The 17,818-nt window shown below is 37.9% G+C and overlaps 1 protein-coding gene across 1 annotated transcript in view; it reads right to left on the bottom strand.

Moving 5' to 3' along the window:
- Window positions 1-17,818, bottom strand: part of CNTN5 (contactin 5) — a 1,686,091-nt gene that overhangs the window by 648,762 nt on the left and 1,019,511 nt on the right. The gene's annotated exons all lie outside the window — the stretch shown is intronic.

Below are 17,818 nucleotides of genomic sequence, written 5' to 3'. Positions count from 1 at the left end.
CTTTAATAAGAACTTTTCTTCTGAAGACATTGCTGAAAATCTCCCTTAGAGATGAAATCAAATGGAAACTACAGTGGGAGCTGTAAAAAGTAAAATTTTACAGACAGATTTTAGAGTACGTTCTGAAAATTCTACTATTTATAACATTAGTGTCTTGCAAGAAAGAAAGAAAGAAGAGACATTAGGGTTGAATGAAAAGAATGAAATAAAAGGAAAGAAAAGGAGGAAAGAAAAAGAAAAAAGGAAGGAAGGAATCCATTCGAATTTAAATTTGTTTATTTTCTTTGGCAGGAATATTTGGCTTTAATCTAAAATATCCATCCTCACATATGAAATAAGTTCCTTCTTTATTATTTAAAATTGAGGAAAAAAGCATTATCAACTACATTCCACAAATATAGATTGGATCTTCATCACCCAAAATTTACCATATGGTAGAAAATATGTCTACTGAAGTATATATATTTTGACTAGCCTGTAAGCTATGCTTCACATTCTTGAAAAGTAGTCAAATTCACTATGGAATGTAAAAAAAGAAAAATAGATTTTTTTTTAAGGATCTGTTATGTATAATGTATATCATGATATTATCAACATTTCTCATATTTAATTTCTGAGACTTTTCCTTAGAAAATATATGCATAGTGTCTGAAGTAGACTGTACTAACTCGTGACCACAGGGAAGTCAGTTTCATATGTAGATCAAATGTTTAAAAACACAAACTAATTATGTTGAATTATAAAAAAAAATCAGGAATTGGATTTTTTCTATGTCTAATATTGATTGTATTCAATAATCTGTTGACTGTGGAAATACTTATATGAGTCAGACATTTTTGTTCAGGGTATTTGACATTTCAACTTAATGGATGATAATTTATTTTGGATAAAATTTTATATTTGTGAGCAAACTCTTACAATTCAGATTATTTAGAATCATTATCCTGTCTTATAGAGATAATTTGGAATGCATGAAGCATTACTGTGATTTGAAAGTAACACTTTAAGTGTTAAGCATCAAATTAAATTTAACATTTTCTCTTCTGTGAAATAGTAAATATGATTTCTCTGAAACTCAAAAAGGTGTATTTTTAGATGTACTCCACCCTTTAAAATGAACACAATAGCTGTAGTCCAATCTCATCAAGAGCTGTTAACAGAATGATGTCTTTTAGTCTTTGTGTTCAACCATAAGTCTGGTAAAGGTGGATCAATTTTAACTGAAAATAGCTAAGCTCTCCTGAGCAAACTGTATGAGGACAGATTATGGGTAGACATAAAATCTCCTTTAAAACCTGAAATTAAATGCAAGTTTTGGCACCTAGAGGTGTAAGGTAATGAAAAGAGAATGAGTTTTCCTTTAAGGTAGTTTGTAATTGAAGTCTCTGAACCTATTCATTTCTCTGTGCAGTCTTGTTGCTTTGTGCTTTAGCTGTCTACCTTGTTCATATATAAAAAGAAAAAAAGAAATATACCATGCAAGTGTTAAAAATTAAAATGGAGTATGAGAAAGTGGTTTATAGTTCTTAAAAGTAGATAAAGATAATTAATGGAAAAGTAGAAAGGTCATAATGAAGTTCAAACAAGCCAGGATCATTATCATGACTATAAAAAATATATACATATATATGTGTATGTGTGTATATATATATATATATATATATACACACACACACACATATAAAATGCATACTGTCCAAGTGGTACAGTAATTGGCTTATGACACTCCATGTAAATAGAGATGAGCCAAATTAGGATTTGGCTGTTGTGCTTCACAGCAGGACTTCATTTGTTATGTAATCAGTTGCATCTGTTGCAGTGAAAATTACTTTTTCATCAATTAAAGTAAATCCAAAGCTGCTACTAGAAATCTAACAATTTATTCATTCAATCATGTATTCAAAAAACATGTAATGAGAACTTGGTAGGGGATAAATGCTATGAGTTACAAGAGTGAACAAATACTGTTGGCCTTTTATATCCCCAGATTCAATCAGCAACAAATTGAAAATATTCAAGGAAAAAAACTTCCAGGGGTTCCAAAAAACAAAACTTGAATTTTCTGCACAACAACAACTATTTACATTGTAGTAGTTATTATACAATAGGCTGCAGTCCATGGAGTCGCTAAGGGTCAGACATGACTGAGCAACTTCACTTTCACTTTTCACTTTCATGCATTGGAGAAGGAAATGGCAACCCACTTCAGTGTTCTTGCCTGGAGAATCCTAGGGACGGGGGAGCCTAGTGGGCTACCATCTATGGGGTCAAACAGAGTCGAACACGACTGAAGCAACTTAACAGCAGCAGCAGAGTTGTTTTAAAGGGTTCAAGAGGATGTGTGTGGGTTATACACAAATACTAATCCATTTTATACAAGAGACTTAAGCATTCTCAGATCTTGGTATCCTCAGGGGTCCGAACAATCTCCCATGGATTCTGAGGGAAAATTGTATTGCATCAGACTTCAAGAAGCAAATTATATAGTGGAAAATAAAGATAACTGTGTGTGCAACTTTAATTCACTGTGAGGAAAAAGTAAATTCAGGAATCTATGGACTTTAATCCATAGCTGGAGAATCCTTTCACTCAACCTAAGAATTCACAGAAGAACTGTACAAAAAAGATCTTCATGACCCAGATAATCACGATGGTGTGATCACTGACCTAGAGCCAGACATCCTGGAATGTGAAGTCAAGTGGGCCTTAGAAAGCATCACTACGAACAAAGCTAGTGGAGGTGATAGAATTCCAGTTGAGCTATTTCAAATCCTGAAAGATGATGCTGTGAAAGTGCTGCACTCAATATGCCAGCAAATTTGGAAAACTCAGCAGTGGCCACAGGACTGGAAAAGGTCAGTTTTCATCCCAATCCCAAAGAAAGGCAATGCCAAAGAATGCTCAAACTACCACACAATTGCACTCATCTCATATGCTAGTGAAGTAATGCTTAAAATTCTCTAAGCCAGGATTCAGCAATATGTGAATTGTGAATTTCCTGATGTTCAAGCTGGTTTTAGAAAAGGCAGAGGAACCAGAGATCAAATTGCCAACATCCGCTGGATCATGGAAAAAGCAAGAGAATTCCAGAAAAACATCTATTTCTGCTTTATTGACTATGCCAAAGCTTTTAACTGTGTGGATCACAATCAACTGTGGAAAATTCTGAAAGAGATGGGAATACCAGACCACCTGACCTGCCTCTTGAGAAATTTGTATGCAGGTCAGGAAGCAACAGTTAGAACTGGACATGGAACAACAGACTGGCTCCAAATAGGAAAAGGAGTATGTCAAGGCTGTATATTGTCACCCTGTTTATTTAACTTATATGCAGAGTACATCATGAGAAATGCTGGGCTGGAAGAAGCACAAGCTGGAATCAAGATTGCCACAAGAAATATCAATAACCTCAGACATGCAGATGACACCACCCTTATGGCAGAAAGTGAAGAGGAACTAAAAAGCCTCTTGATGAAGGTGAAAGTGGAGAGTGAAAGTTGGGTTAAAGCTCAACATTCAGAAAACAAAGATCATGGCATCTGGCCCCATCACTTCATGGGAAATAGATGGGGAAACAGTGGAAACAGTGGCAGACTTTATTTTTGGGGGCTCCAAAATCACTGCAGATGGTGACTGCAGCCATGAAATTAAAAGACGCTTACTCCTTGGAAGGAAAGTTATGACCAACCTAGATAGCATATTGAAAAGCAGAGACATTACTTTGCCAACAAAGGTTCATCTAGTGAAGGCTATGGTTTTTCCTGTGGTCATGTATGGATGTGAAGTTGGACTCTAAAGAAGGCTGAGTGCTGAAGAATTGATGCTTTTGAACTGTGGTGTTGGAGAAGACTCTTGAGAGTCCCTTGGACTGCAAGGAGATCCAACCAGTCCATTCTGAAGGCGATCAGCCCTGGGATTTCTTTGGAAGGAATGATGCTAAAGCTGAAACTCCAGTACTTTGGCCACCTCATGTGAAGAGTTAACTCATTGGAAAAGACTCTGATGCTGGGAGGGATTGGGGGCAGGAGGAGAAGGGGACGACAGAGGATGAGATGGCTGGATGGCATCGCTGACTCCATGGACATGAGTCTCAATGAACTCCGGGAGTTGGTGATGGACAGGGAGGCCTGGCGTGCTGCGATTCATGGGGTCGCAAAGAGTTGGACACGACTCAGCAACACTACTTAGGGACATCAGAATATGATTTTCAGATGGAATTCTATCCAAGTGAGTCCTGGAAATGCATTAGTGATTATTTCAGCAAAACTCTGTGTAGGGAAAAAAAGATACTCTGTACAAAAGGGAGAGAGTACATGAAGACCTGGAAAAGAAAGGCAGATGGCACAAATTTAGTAGATTATAATAGTCTGGAGCTTAGGATGAGAGTAACACAGATGAGAAAAGAGATAAGTCTGGATAAGTAAACAAAGGGCCAATGATGAAATGTCTGGAGAACAATACACATTTTAAAAAGAAGGGCCATTTGGATCAAGCTAAAAGGGAAAAAAGGCTACTCAAAAGCCTAAAACTGTAAAAGAGACAAAGATTAGTGAGAACTTAGGTGATCATCTGTATGGGAGTAAAGTCAATAAAATTACTGACTGAATCAGAGGTAAGGAAGGGAAAGTAAGAAATTGAGGTTGGTCTGTGGTATAAGAAGATGGTAAGAATGCAGGAAAACGCATGCATGTGCTTGAGGTGAAAGCTCAATAATTCAGGTTTTAAGGCAGGTAGAGAGCTAGATATGCAGTTAGCTAGCTAACTTATATGAAGAATACATCATGCAAAATTCCAGGCTGCATGAAGCACAAGCTGGAATCAAGATTGCCAGGAGAAATTTCAACAACCTCAGATACGCAGATGACACCACCCTTATGGCAGAAACTGAAGAGGAACTAAAGAGCTTCTTGATGAAGGTGAAAGAGCTGGCTTAAAATTCAACATTCAAAAAAGGAATATTATGGATCCAGTCCCATCACTTCATGGCAAATAGATGGAGAAACAATGGAAACAGTGTCAGACTTTACTTTCTTGGGCTCCAAAATCACTACGGACAGTGACTGCAGCCATGAAATTAAAAGATGTTTGCTCCTTGAAAGAAAAATCTATGACAAACCTAGACAGCATATTAAGAAGCAGAGACATCAATTTGCCAACAATAGTCCATCTAGTCAAAGATATGGTTTTTCCAGTAGTCATGTATGGATGTGAGAGTTGGACCATAAAGAAAGTTGAGCACCAAAGAAGTGATGATTTCAAATTGTGGCATTGGAGAAGACTCTTGAGAGTCCATTAGGCTACAAGAACAAACCAGTTAATCCTATAGGAAATCAACCCTGAATATTCATTGGAAGGACAGATGCTGAAGCTGAAGCTCCAATACTTTGGCCACTTAATGCGAAGAGCCGACTTACTGGAAAAGACCCTGATGCTGGGAAAGATTGAGCACAGAAGGAGAAGAGGATGACAGAGGATGAGATGATTGGATGGCATCAATGACTTAATGGACATGAATTGAGCAAATTCTGGGAGACAGTGAAGAACAGGGAAGCCTCGTGTGCTGCAGTGCATGAGGTCACAAAGAGTTGCACACTACTGATTGATGGAGAAACAATAATAAATTTCACTGAGAAAGTAGAAGCAATCAGAAGAAAGTGTCCCTCACATGCTCCTACTGACTGTATGTGCACGCATACACTCTATTTTGCATCCACTGATATGTTATATATAAACAGTATGTCTATCTATTAAAGAACAGTTGTGTGCACTGAATTCTATTACATCCTATCTTGACTGCTGAAGGAAATCACTGTATAAAATCCCCTCTATCTCTCCATCAGCACCAATTGTTGTCTCCCCGTTAAATTATTCCCATAACTGTACAGAGATTCTTCTAACCTTAATGAGGCCACCTTGACCTACCATTTCTTCCACTAATTTTCCTTTATAGCAAGACTTCTTGAAAAAAGTTATGGATAGTCATCATGTTCAATTCCTCTTCTCCCCTCTACCCTTGAGCCTATTTCAAGTAGCCTTGCTTATACCACTCCACAAAAATAGCTCTCTTTCAAGTTAACAAAGAGCAGGTCACTCTACTAGACCTATCATCAGTTTTCAGCAGGTTAACCATTCCTTTTTCCTTTAAACATTTTGTTCATGTGATTCTAGGATATTACAATCTCTGTTTTTATTGCTATTTCATTGACTACTGCTTATTTCCTTTCCTAGTTCTTATTTGTCTCTTCAACCTAAACATAGGTATATGCTGCTTAAGACTCTGATGCTAGGAGGGATTGGGGGCAGGAGGAGAAGGGGACGACAGAAGATGAGATGTCTGGATGGCATCGCTGACTCAATGGACATGAGTCTCAGTAAACTCCGGGAGTTGATGATGAACAGGGAGGCCTGGCGTGCTGCAATTCATGGGGTCACAAAGAGTTGGACACGACTGAGTGACTGATATATATATATATATATATATATAGATATATAGATATATAGATATAGATATAGATATAGATATAGATATAGATATAGATATCTCCATTCAAACTAGCCCTTAAAAGCTATTTTTCATGAACATGGACTCCCTCCCAGATGAATTCCACCTTTACTCTAGTCTCAATTACTTGGATCCAGATTCAAGTCTTTGATATTCCACTATTTTCCTACTCCCATTCTAACACCTACTTCTATGTCTTTACTCACTCTCCCTTTTTGGTTCTGCATCAGCTTCTAAAAATTGACTGATGTCTATTCTAAAAGGCATCTCCCAAGAGAGTTCATATGGTAACCACTACTCAGGGTTCAGAATCTATCTTTACTTATCACTTCAATAGCTATTATTTAAGAACTAGAAAATAGTGAGTGAAGTCGCTCAGTCATGTATGACTCTTTGTGACCCCATGGACTATAGCCTACCGGGCTCCTCTGTCCATGGGATTTTCCAGGCAAGAACACTGGAGTGGGTTGTCCTTTTCTTCTCCAGGAGATCTTCCCAACCCAGGGATTGAACCCGGGTCTCCCACATTGTAGGCAGACGCTTTATTGTCTGAGCCATCAGGGAAGTCCAGGTTGGGTCTAAATTCTGAGCCTGGGATTTCAAAGAGGCTTAGTGAAATAAATATACATGCTAAGTGACAATTTGATGGTGTCTGGACTGGATTCCTTCCACACATAACTCCTTGCTTGCTTTTAGTAGACTCAATCATCATTTCTTCCAAATTCACTATTTCCTCATTCAGCATTCATTGACTTGTTTGACATTTCTTCGTTGACTATGTGTTAGGAACTAGGGATACAGCTACAAGTAAATCACAAGTGGTTCCTGATTTCATGGAATTTACAATCTCAGAATATTGGGAAAATGTTACACTTGGGTAAAGGTTTCCTCTATGGTTCAGTGAGTAAAGAATCTGCCTGCAATACAGGAGATGCTGGGGATGTGGGTTTGATCCCTGGGTCAGGAAGATCCCCTGGGGGAGGTCATGGCAACCCTCTCCAGTATTCTTGCCTGGAGAATCCCATAGAATGAGGAGCCTGGAGGGCTACAGTCCAAAGGGCCCCAAAGTGTCGGACACAACTGAGTGACTAATCAGGCACACACACTTGGGTAAAGCATTAGTAGAGGAATGTTAAACAAACCAAGTTATCCTTAAAATACATAAAAACCAAGATAGAAAACTTGTCAGCATCTTATAATCATATATTACTGACATCATGATTGAGTTCCTGGAACAAAATGTCTTTTCCTGGCTGTGATGTGTACATCTGCCTCCTCTATCTTCGCCATTCATTTTATTGATTGAGAATTTTGAATCTGTCAGTAAACCGATCTGTAATATATGCTCCAAAGTAAGATGGACTCATTTAATCTGGAGTGTACCTCATAGCAGCTCTAAGGCTTTGGACAAGACATGAATAGGTCTGTGCCCTAATTTCATTGTCATTAGAATGGGAATAAAAATAAGACTTCCCTCATATGTTGTGGTAGAGACTAAATAAATCGATTCATATAAAGCACTTAGAACTTTAGAACTACTTCATCTGGCTCATAGTAAGAACTTGATAAATTATAACTATATATAACTGCACTTTAGTTAACACCCTGTACTATTCTCCAGTGAGCATATTGTTTTCCAGTTTTATTGAGATATAATTGACAGTGCACTGTATAAATTTCAGGTGTACAAAACAATGCTTTGACTTATATCATGAATGATCACCATAATAGGTTTAGAGGATACCCATCATCCCATATACATACAATATCAAATAAATAGAAAAAAAAAAAAAAAAACTTCTCCTTGTGATGAGAACTCTTAGGATTTACTCTCCTAACAACTTTCATTTTTAATATTTGCACATGTTAAGTCACTTCAGTCCTGTCCTACTCTTTCTGACCCTATGGACTGTGGCTTGCCAGGCTCCACTGTCCATGGAATTCTCCAGGCAAGAATACTAGAGTGGGTTGCCATGACCTCCTCAAGGGGATCTTCCCAACACAAGGATCAAACCCACATCTCTTCTGTCTCCTACACTGGCAGGCATTTTCTTTACCAGTAGCCCACCTTGGAAGTATATTTTATCCTTAGTGCTTAATTTTATAACCAGAAGTTTGTACATTGTGATCATCTTTATTCGATTTCTCCTCCCCCAACCCGCCATTTTTGGTAACCACAAATGTCCTTTTCTATGAGTCTATTTGGTTGGTTATCTTGTTTTGAAGTATATATCACATCTTCTTCATCCATTCCTCTCTTGATGGGTACTTAAGTAGTTTCCATATCTTGGCTACTGTAAATAATGCTTTAGTAAACAGAAGGGTTGTATGTATCTTTTCAAGTTAGTGTTTCATAGTGGCTGCGCCAATCTATATTCCCATCTGGTGAACATAATTGAATATTGGGTTTACTCCTTCCAAATTTGATTGGGTTACAAAGTTAAACTATAAATCCTACATTTTAATACTTATTTTACTCTGGAGAACTAAAAGAGTGAAAATTCAAGGGGAAGAATTAGGCTTCTATTATCCTCACAGGTGTATTCCCATGAGTAAGTTTCTAAAAAAACAGATTTTTGCTACTGATGGAAACCATAGATCTACAGAAAATTCAATGCCTATATATTCTTGTGTTTCTATTGGCTAAAGCAAGACTTCGGAGAAGGCAATGGCATCCCACTCCAGTACTCTTGCCTGGAAAACCCCATGGACGCAGGAGCCTGGTAGGCTGCAGTCCATGAGGTAGCTAAGAGTCGGACACGATTGAGCGACTTCACTTTCACTTTTCACTTTCATGCATTGGAGAAGGAAATGGCAAGCCACTCCAGTGTTTTTGCCTGGAGAATCCCAGGGATGGGGGAGCCTGGTAGGAGGCCGTCTATGGGGTCGCACAGAAGCGGATACAACTGAAGCGACTTAGCAGCAGCAAAGCAAGACTTGGCTGTGTTTACTCCATATTCCTGTCCAGGGTTTGGAAAGAAAAGTGACTTTTAATTTCTTTCCAGATAAATTTTCATCAGTTGCTCAAATTTTTAATAATACCTAGGCTGAAGGGGTGAGCAGAATCTAGGTATATGTTAATAATTTTCCCTCTGTTTTCCTACTTCTCATAGATAAGACCTTAGGGAATGTGCATTACAGTTATTTCTAAAGTGATCTAGAGATTTTGTGATAAAACTCAATTAACCTGGTGATCTCACACCATGAAATTCCAGCTGGAGGTTGGGTAGGAGTAAATATTAATGCTTTCATTAAATATTTCCTAATCAAATGACCCTGGGACAACTGAACTTACATTATTTAATAAAACTGTAGTCTATTAAGCCAGAATGACATTGCCACCAATTCAGTCTTGCAACTACTAGCATTGTTTTTTCGTTACTTAGTAGGTCAAGTTAGAGACATAATAAAAATACTGAATGCATATAATATTCAAGAAATGGGTTAGAATTAGTAGAACTAGAATTTTGGCAATATTTATGAATAAAGATTAAAATGTCAATATGATAAAGGATACATTTTAAAATATCTAATCTAGTCCCATATTTTAAGTTTCCTGAATATTGTGATACTTTTTTTTTATTTTATTTTTTTAAATTTACAATATTGTATTGGTTCTGCCATACATCAAAATGATTCCGCCACAGGTATACACGTGTTCCCCATCCTGAACCCTCCTCCCTCCTCCCTCCCCGTACCATCCCTCTGGGTCATCCCAGTGCACCAGCCCCAAGCATCAAGTATCGTGCATCGAACCTGGACTGGTGATTCGTTTCATAGTAGACTTCAGAATTCTATCTCAATTACTAAGTGTGAAAAACATATGAACTAGGGAATTAAAATATTAGTGATAAAACTAGATCATAATTATTGGATTCTGTATTTAAATCTTTTCTGTCCAGTATTCATGCAGTGCTATTAATTTTTTACAGGCAATTAAAGGTAAGCAGGACTTTCCTGATAACTCAGTGGGTAAAGAATCTGCTTGTAATGCAGGAGATGCAGGAGATATGGGTTTGATCCCTGAGTCACAAAGATCCTCTAGAGGAGAAAAATGGCAACCTACTCCGGGATTGTTGCCTGAAAAATCCCACGGACAGAAAAGACTGGTGGGTTACAGTCTAAAGGATCACAAAGAGGTAGACACAACTAAGCAACTAAGTATGCAAAGGTAAGCAACAACAAAAATATTTAAAACGACAGGTCTTTACATAAATTCATTTGTTACCTATCGCTATAGCTTGATTTTAAATATTTATCTGAGCTCTTCTATAAAAATACATATAAAGTATAGCGGTAAATGATGTGAGGTGCTCTGAAAAATATTAATGCTTAATCAGTGGTTCATAAGTCAGAGGAGCAGAGCAGAGCACTGAGTACTGAGTACACAGTGCATGAAAATGCGAAAGTCATACAGCATCCAAACCCACAGGGTGACTCAATTTGGCATCAGAGTCAGCATAAAGGGATTGATATCTGACCTTTTTCAGGGTAATTGTTAAGGCTGTACTCTCTCCGAAGAGAATTAATGTTAAGTGTGCAACTTTAGCCTGCTACTGTTTTATGAGGCTTGCAAGGATGGATGTAAGATCTCAGTGAAGCTGGTCGTGTGAAGCATATTTAGAAGTGGTTAACAATTTATAAATAATGAGCTTCGTTTCCATTTGGTTGTCTGCATCTATGGCAGAGGAGGATTTGAAAGAACCTGAGCCACAAGGCTCAGCATTATCCTCAAGAAATGTATTATGTGTAAACTTTACAGTGTTTTAGCTGCAGGAGCAAGAAAGAATGTGCAGAGGATGAAATTCACCATTTTTAAAGCACCAAAGTCAGGCGTTGAAACTGAAATACTTCAAAGATATAAGAACAAAATTTAACCCGGCATTTCTAGTGTACTCTGCATGAGATAGAAAAACAGATACTTACAGGGTACTTAATTATATCCACTACATTTTTTTTAGGCATCCTGTGTTTGTTTGTATTTGAAATCATAATGATTTAAGATTTGAAGACCTTTATCTTCTTTTCTAAATATTAATGCTCAGCTATATACACAGCTCATGCAAGTAATTACACTGTATTCTATTATATATGTTTTTATTGCAGAGAAAGAGAGAAGGTCTTACAGTTCTCCTGTTTTGTATTTTTTTTTCACTATTCTCAAAAGTTTTTAAAAATCTATGGTATTTAGATGATATCTCTTTAAATTACCAAAAGCAAATGTGCGATTGCACTGATATTTTTTTTATAATAAGAATACTATTTTTCTAATTACTGAGGAAATTAGTAAGGGCAGGAGGTAGTTATGAAATATAACCAAATTAATTTAGTGATTAAAGAATTCCCTCTTGTTTTGGATAAAGGTATCTATAAAATTTTAACTCTGTAATAATTATATTAGCTTCCTATTCTCTAAGTGTTTTAGATAGGTCAGATAGTATTTAATAATAAATCTAACAAAGCTGAAGTTGTTAGCAATAAATACAACAATTAAAAAAATTAATAAACTAAATGCCTTTCTTCACACTTTTAGAAAGTATTCTATGGGATATTTATGTTATCTTTATATGTTGTTGTTATTCAGTCCCTCAGTCATGTCCGACTCTGGAACCGCATGTATTGCAGCACAACAGGCTTCTCTGTCCTTCACCATCTCTGTGAGCTTTCTTAAACTCATGTCCATTGAGGTGGTGATACCATCCAACCACCTCATTCTCTGTTGTCCCCTTTTCCTCCCACCTTCAATCTTTCCCAGCAGCAGAGACTTTTCTAATGAGTCAGCTCTTTGCATTAGGTGGCCAAAGTATTGGAGCTGCAGCTTCACCATCAGTTCTCCAAAGAATATTCAGAATTGATTTCCTTTAGGATTGACTGGTGATCTCTTTGCAGTACAAGGGACCCTCAGGAGTCTTCCCCAACACCACAGTTCAAAAGCATCAATTCTTCGGCACTCAGCTATCTTCACAGTCCAACTCTCACATCCATACGTGACTACTGGAAAAAACGTAGCTTTGACAAAACGGAACTTTGTCAGCAAAGTAATGACTCTGCCTTTTAATATGCTTTTTAGGTTTTTCAGAGCTTTACTTTCAAGGAGAAACTGTCTTTTATTTCAAGGCTGCAGTCACCATCTGCAGTGATTCTGGAGCCCAAGAAAATGAAGTCTGTCACTGTTTCCACTGTTTCTCCATATATGTGCCATGAAGTGATGGGACGGATGCCATGATCTCAGTCTATTGAATGTTGATTTTTAAGCCAGCTTTTTCACTCTCCTCTTTCACTTTCATCAAGAGGCTCTTTAGTTCTTCTTCACTTTCTGCCATAAGGGTGGTGTCATTGGAGTATCTGAGGTTATTGATATTTCTCTTGGTAATCTTGACTTTAGCTTGTGCTTCATCCAGCCTGGCATTTTGCATGACATACTCTGCATAGAAGTTAAACAAGTAGGGTGACAATATATAGACTTGACCAATCCTTTCCCAGTTTGGAACGAGTCTGTTTTTCCATGTCCAGTTCTAACTGTTGCTTCTTGACCTACATACAGATTTGTCAGGAGGCAAGTTAGATGGTCTGGTTCAGTTCAGTCAGTTCAGTTCAGTTGCTCAGTTGTGTCCAACTCTTTGTGACGCCATGAATCACAGCACGCCAGGCCTCCCTGTCCATCACCAACTCCTGGGGTCTACTCAAACTCATTCATCCTCTGTCATCCCTTTCTCCTCTTGCCCCCAATCCCTCCCAGCATCAGGGTCTTTTCCAATGAGTCAATTCTTCCCATGAGGTGCCCAAAGTACTGGAGTTTCAGATTTAGCATCAGTCCTTCCAATGAACACCCAGGGCTGATCTCCTTTAGAACTGCCTGGTTGAAGTCCTGCAGTGCAAGGGACTCTCAAGAGTCTTGTCCAACACCACAGTTCAAAAGCATCAATTCTTTGGCACTCAGCTTTCTTCACTGTCCAACTCTCACATTCATGCATGACCACTGGAAAAACCATAGCCTTGACTAGACAAACCTTTGTTGGCAAAGTAATGTCTCTGCTTTTGAATATGCTATCTAGGTTGGTTGTAACTTTCCTTACAAGGAGTAAGCATCTTTTAATTTCATGGCTGCAATCACCATCTGCAGTGATTTTGGAGCCCAAAAAAATAAAGTCTGACACTGTTTCCACTGTTTCCCCATCTATTTCCCATGAAGTGATGGGACCGGATGCCATGATCTTCGTTTTATGAATGTTGAGCTTTAAGCCAACTTTTTCACTCTCCTCTTTCACTTTCATCAAGAGGCTTTTTAGTTCCTCTTCACTTTCTGCCATAAGGGTGGTGTCATCTGAGGTTATTGATATTTCTCCCAGCAATCTTGATTCCAGTCTGTGCTTCTTCCAGCCCAGCATTTCTCATGATGTACTCTGCATATAAGTTAAATAAGCAGGGTGAAAATATACAGCCTTGACATACTCCTTTTCCTATTTGGAACCGGTCTGTTGTTCCATGTCCAGCTCTAACTGTTGCTTCCTGACCTGCATATAGGTTTCTCAAGAGGAAGGTCAGGTGGTCTTGTACTCCCATCTCTTTCAGAATTTTCCACAGTTTATTGTGATCAACACAGTCAAAGGCTTTGGCATGTCAATAAAGCAGAAAGAGATGTTTTTCTTGAACTCTCTTGCTTTTTCCTTGAATCAGCAGATGTTGGCAATTTAATCTCTGGTTCCTTTGCTTTTTCTAAAATCACCTTGACTATCTGGAAGTTCATGATTCACATATTGCTGAAGCCTGGCTTGGAGAATTTTGAGCATTACATTACTAGCGTGTGAGATGTGTGCCATTGTGCGGTAGTTTGAGCATTCTTTGACATTGCCTTTCTTTGGGATTGGAATGAAAACTGACCTTTTCCAGCCCTGTGGCCACTGCTGTTTTCCAAATTTTCTGGCATATTGAGTGCAGAACTCTCACAGCATCATCTTTCAGGGTTTGAAAGAGCTCTACTGGAATTCCATCACATCCACTAGCTTTGTTCGTGGTGATGCTTTCTAAGGCCCACTTGACTTTACATTCCAGGATGTCTGGCTCTAGGTGAGTGATCACACCATCGTGATTATCTGGGTTGTGAAGATCTTTTTTGTACAGTTCTTCTGTGTATTCTTGCCATCTCTTCTTAATATCTTCTGCTTCTATTAGGTCCCTACCATTTCTGTCCTTTATTGAGCCCATCTTTGCATGAAATGTTCCCTTGGTATCTTTAATTTTCTTTAAGAGATCTCTAGTCTTTCCCATTCTGTTGTTTTCCTCCATTTCTTTGCATTTATCACTGAGGAAGGCTTTCTTATCTCTCCTTGCTATTCTTTGGAACTCTTTATTCAGATGCTTATATATTTCCTTTTCTCCTTTGCTTTTCACTTCTCTTCACAGCTGTTTGTAAGGCCTCCTCAGACAGCCATTTTGCTTTTTTGCATTTCTTTTCCTCGGGGATGGTCTTGATCCCTGCCTCCTGTACAATGTCACAAACTTCCGTCCATAGTTCTTCAGGCACTCTTTCTATCAGATCTAATCCCTTGAATCTATTTGTCAGTTTCACTGTATAATCATAAGGGATTTGATTCAGGTTATACCTGAATGACCCAGTGGTTTTCCCTACTTTCTTCAATTAAATCTGAATTTGACAATAAGGAGCTCATGATCAGAGCCCCAGTCAGCTCCCAGTCTTGTTTTTGCCAACTATGTAGAACTTCTCTATCTCTGGCTGCAAAGAATATAATCAATCTGATTTTGATATTGACCATCTGATGATGTCCATGTGTAGAGTCTTCTCTTGTGTTGTTGGAAGAGCATGTTAGAAAGATGCAGTTGATATCAATCAAAAAGGGCTTGGTTTTAAAAGTGGTACTTGAGTTAAACTCTCATCATATCTTATAAAAAGAAAAATTTGGAAATTTGTTCATGACTTTTATTTTGCAACTTACAACATGAAAAACTTGCTGGGAAACCCTTCAAGGGGAATTAGCTATTAAAGTCCCCAAATGATCTTATTATAAGGCAACTTTTCTTCAAAGGCAGTCTCGCAGCTTTGACCCTAATAACTGTATATTAGTGAGGTACATACTGGAATATTTGAAAACTGTACAACTAACAGCGATTTCTTCAAAGAAGAACTCGAAAATTTCTCAATGACATTTTAGAAGGTTATGTGAATTCTCGTTTAACAAAAGAAACACCAGTAAATCACTTAAATTCACTCTGCTGCAGTGGTTGTGGTATTCTAGCCTTTACTGAGAGCTCATTTGGTCCATTTACTGACTTAAATAATGATAAAGACATTGAGCAGGCCAAAATGTTGCAGCTTGATTCCGAATGTCACTCTCACCTTCAGTACCTCCACATCTGCTTCATCTGTCTCACTTACTCAATATCTGCTGCTGCTAAGTCGCTTCAGTTGTGTCCGACACTGTGCGACCCCATAGATGGCAGCCCACCAGGATGCCCCGTCCCTGGGATTCTCCAGGCAAGAACACTGGAGTGGGTTGCCATTTCCTTCTCCAATGCATGAAAGTGAAAAGTGAAAGTGAAGTCGCTTAGTCGTGTCCGACCTTCAGCGACCCCATGGATTGCAGCCTTCCAGGCTCCTCCATCCATGGGATTTTCCAGGCAAGAGTACTGGAGTGGGGTGCCATTGCCTTCTCCGTACTCAGTATCTAACAAAGTGTATTTCCAGGAAGCAACTCTCAACTGTGGCACAGTTATTTCACAGGTGCTAACAGATCACAAACACTACTACTTTCCAACTTGAAAGTTTTACTTACATATGAATGAAGTTTCAAAGAAACAGGCATCTGGTTCCTTTCTAAACCTGTGAGTATTCCTTTTGGTATTGCAGTATCATTTATTCTTTTGGCATTGCCTTCTGGGTCAGAAGGGTCCTTCTCTTAATCATTTTTCTTACAGAATAATTTATGAGGATCAGAATCAAAGGAATAGTGGTATTTTAAGCTTCCCATGAAATCTAATTTTAAACTTTATTATAAAAGAAATACATCCTTACTATAGAATCAAAATAATCTCTGATCTTGCTACCCATAAGTAAACATGAGTGCATGCTAAGTTGCTTCAGTTGTGTCCGACTCTTTGTGACCCTGTGGACTGTAGCCGCCAGGCTCTTCTGTCCATAGGACTATCCAGGCAAGAATACTGGAGTGGGTAGCCAAGCCCTCCTCCAGGGGATCTTCCCAACCCTGGGGTAGAACCTGTTTCTCTCATGTCTCCTGCATTGGCAAGTGGATTCTTTTTCACTGGCACCACCTGGGAGTCTCATATCCATAAGTATAACTTTTGCAAAAACAAACAGCCTCTGATGTTTTCTCATTTGAGTTACAGACAGATATACTAACAGAAACATATGCATATATTTTGTTTTGCTGAAAGAACATGGGATCAGTTTATAGATGTGGTCTTCTAATTTTTATTTAATATTATGACTTTTTAACCCCACCACAAATGTTCTTCTAAAGAATTTTATTGAATACAAAACATTCCAATGATGTGTTTAATTTTATTTAACCATGTTCCTGTGATGAATTTATCTGTCATATACAGGTTTTCTTTGCTATTGGAAAGTAGAACATTCTTCTGAGAATTTTCATAAGCCCAAATGGCATAAAGTGAAGACATAATTACCTTAGGACACATATTAAAATACTGGATACACAAAGCAAATTAAGATTAAAGCACAGATGCTCACAAAGACAGTAAAAGCTTTGGTGGCCTGATGCTAAGATGTTGAGTGTAGTTCCCGGCAAGGAGCATGGGGTGTCATATTCAATGTTCTTGGTGTGCACTGCCTCTAGTAAATGCTAGTCTTGTTACACAATAAATGCTCAATTCTATTTTCTTTCTTTTTTTTTCAGTTTTTCCACAAAAGCAAAACTCTTCCAATTTCTCTTGTATTAGTGAAAAGAAGTACTAATGCAAGTCTTTTGTAAAAGCAAAGTGAGTGATGTAAAGTGAACTTTCTCAAAGCAAGGGATATCTGTATAACAATGCAGGAAGACCTGTGTACATAAATCTCTATGTGACTAATAATTTCCTTAGAAGAACATTGTAGAAGTGGAATTTCTGAATATGAAAATAGTTCTGGTTAGGATTTTTTTCTTGAAGCTTTGATTTAGTTATATTCCTGCTACCATCATAAAATAGCAGTGATTTTAGACATTTTTTATGGAATTTGTATTCCATTTTATTAAGTCATTGCAATATTGATTGTTTTAAATACAATAGTTGGAAAATCCTATTTCATCATTGCTCAAACTTACATTTTGGTAAAACAAAAGT

This window comes from Bubalus bubalis, chromosome 16 (genome assembly GCF_019923935.1).
Source record: "Bubalus bubalis isolate 160015118507 breed Murrah chromosome 16, NDDB_SH_1, whole genome shotgun sequence".
In the NCBI taxonomy this organism is placed as follows: Eukaryota; Metazoa; Chordata; class Mammalia; order Artiodactyla; family Bovidae; genus Bubalus; species Bubalus bubalis.
Note: the sequence above shows the minus strand (reverse complement) of the source record. Positions and strands in the feature narration are given on the sequence as shown.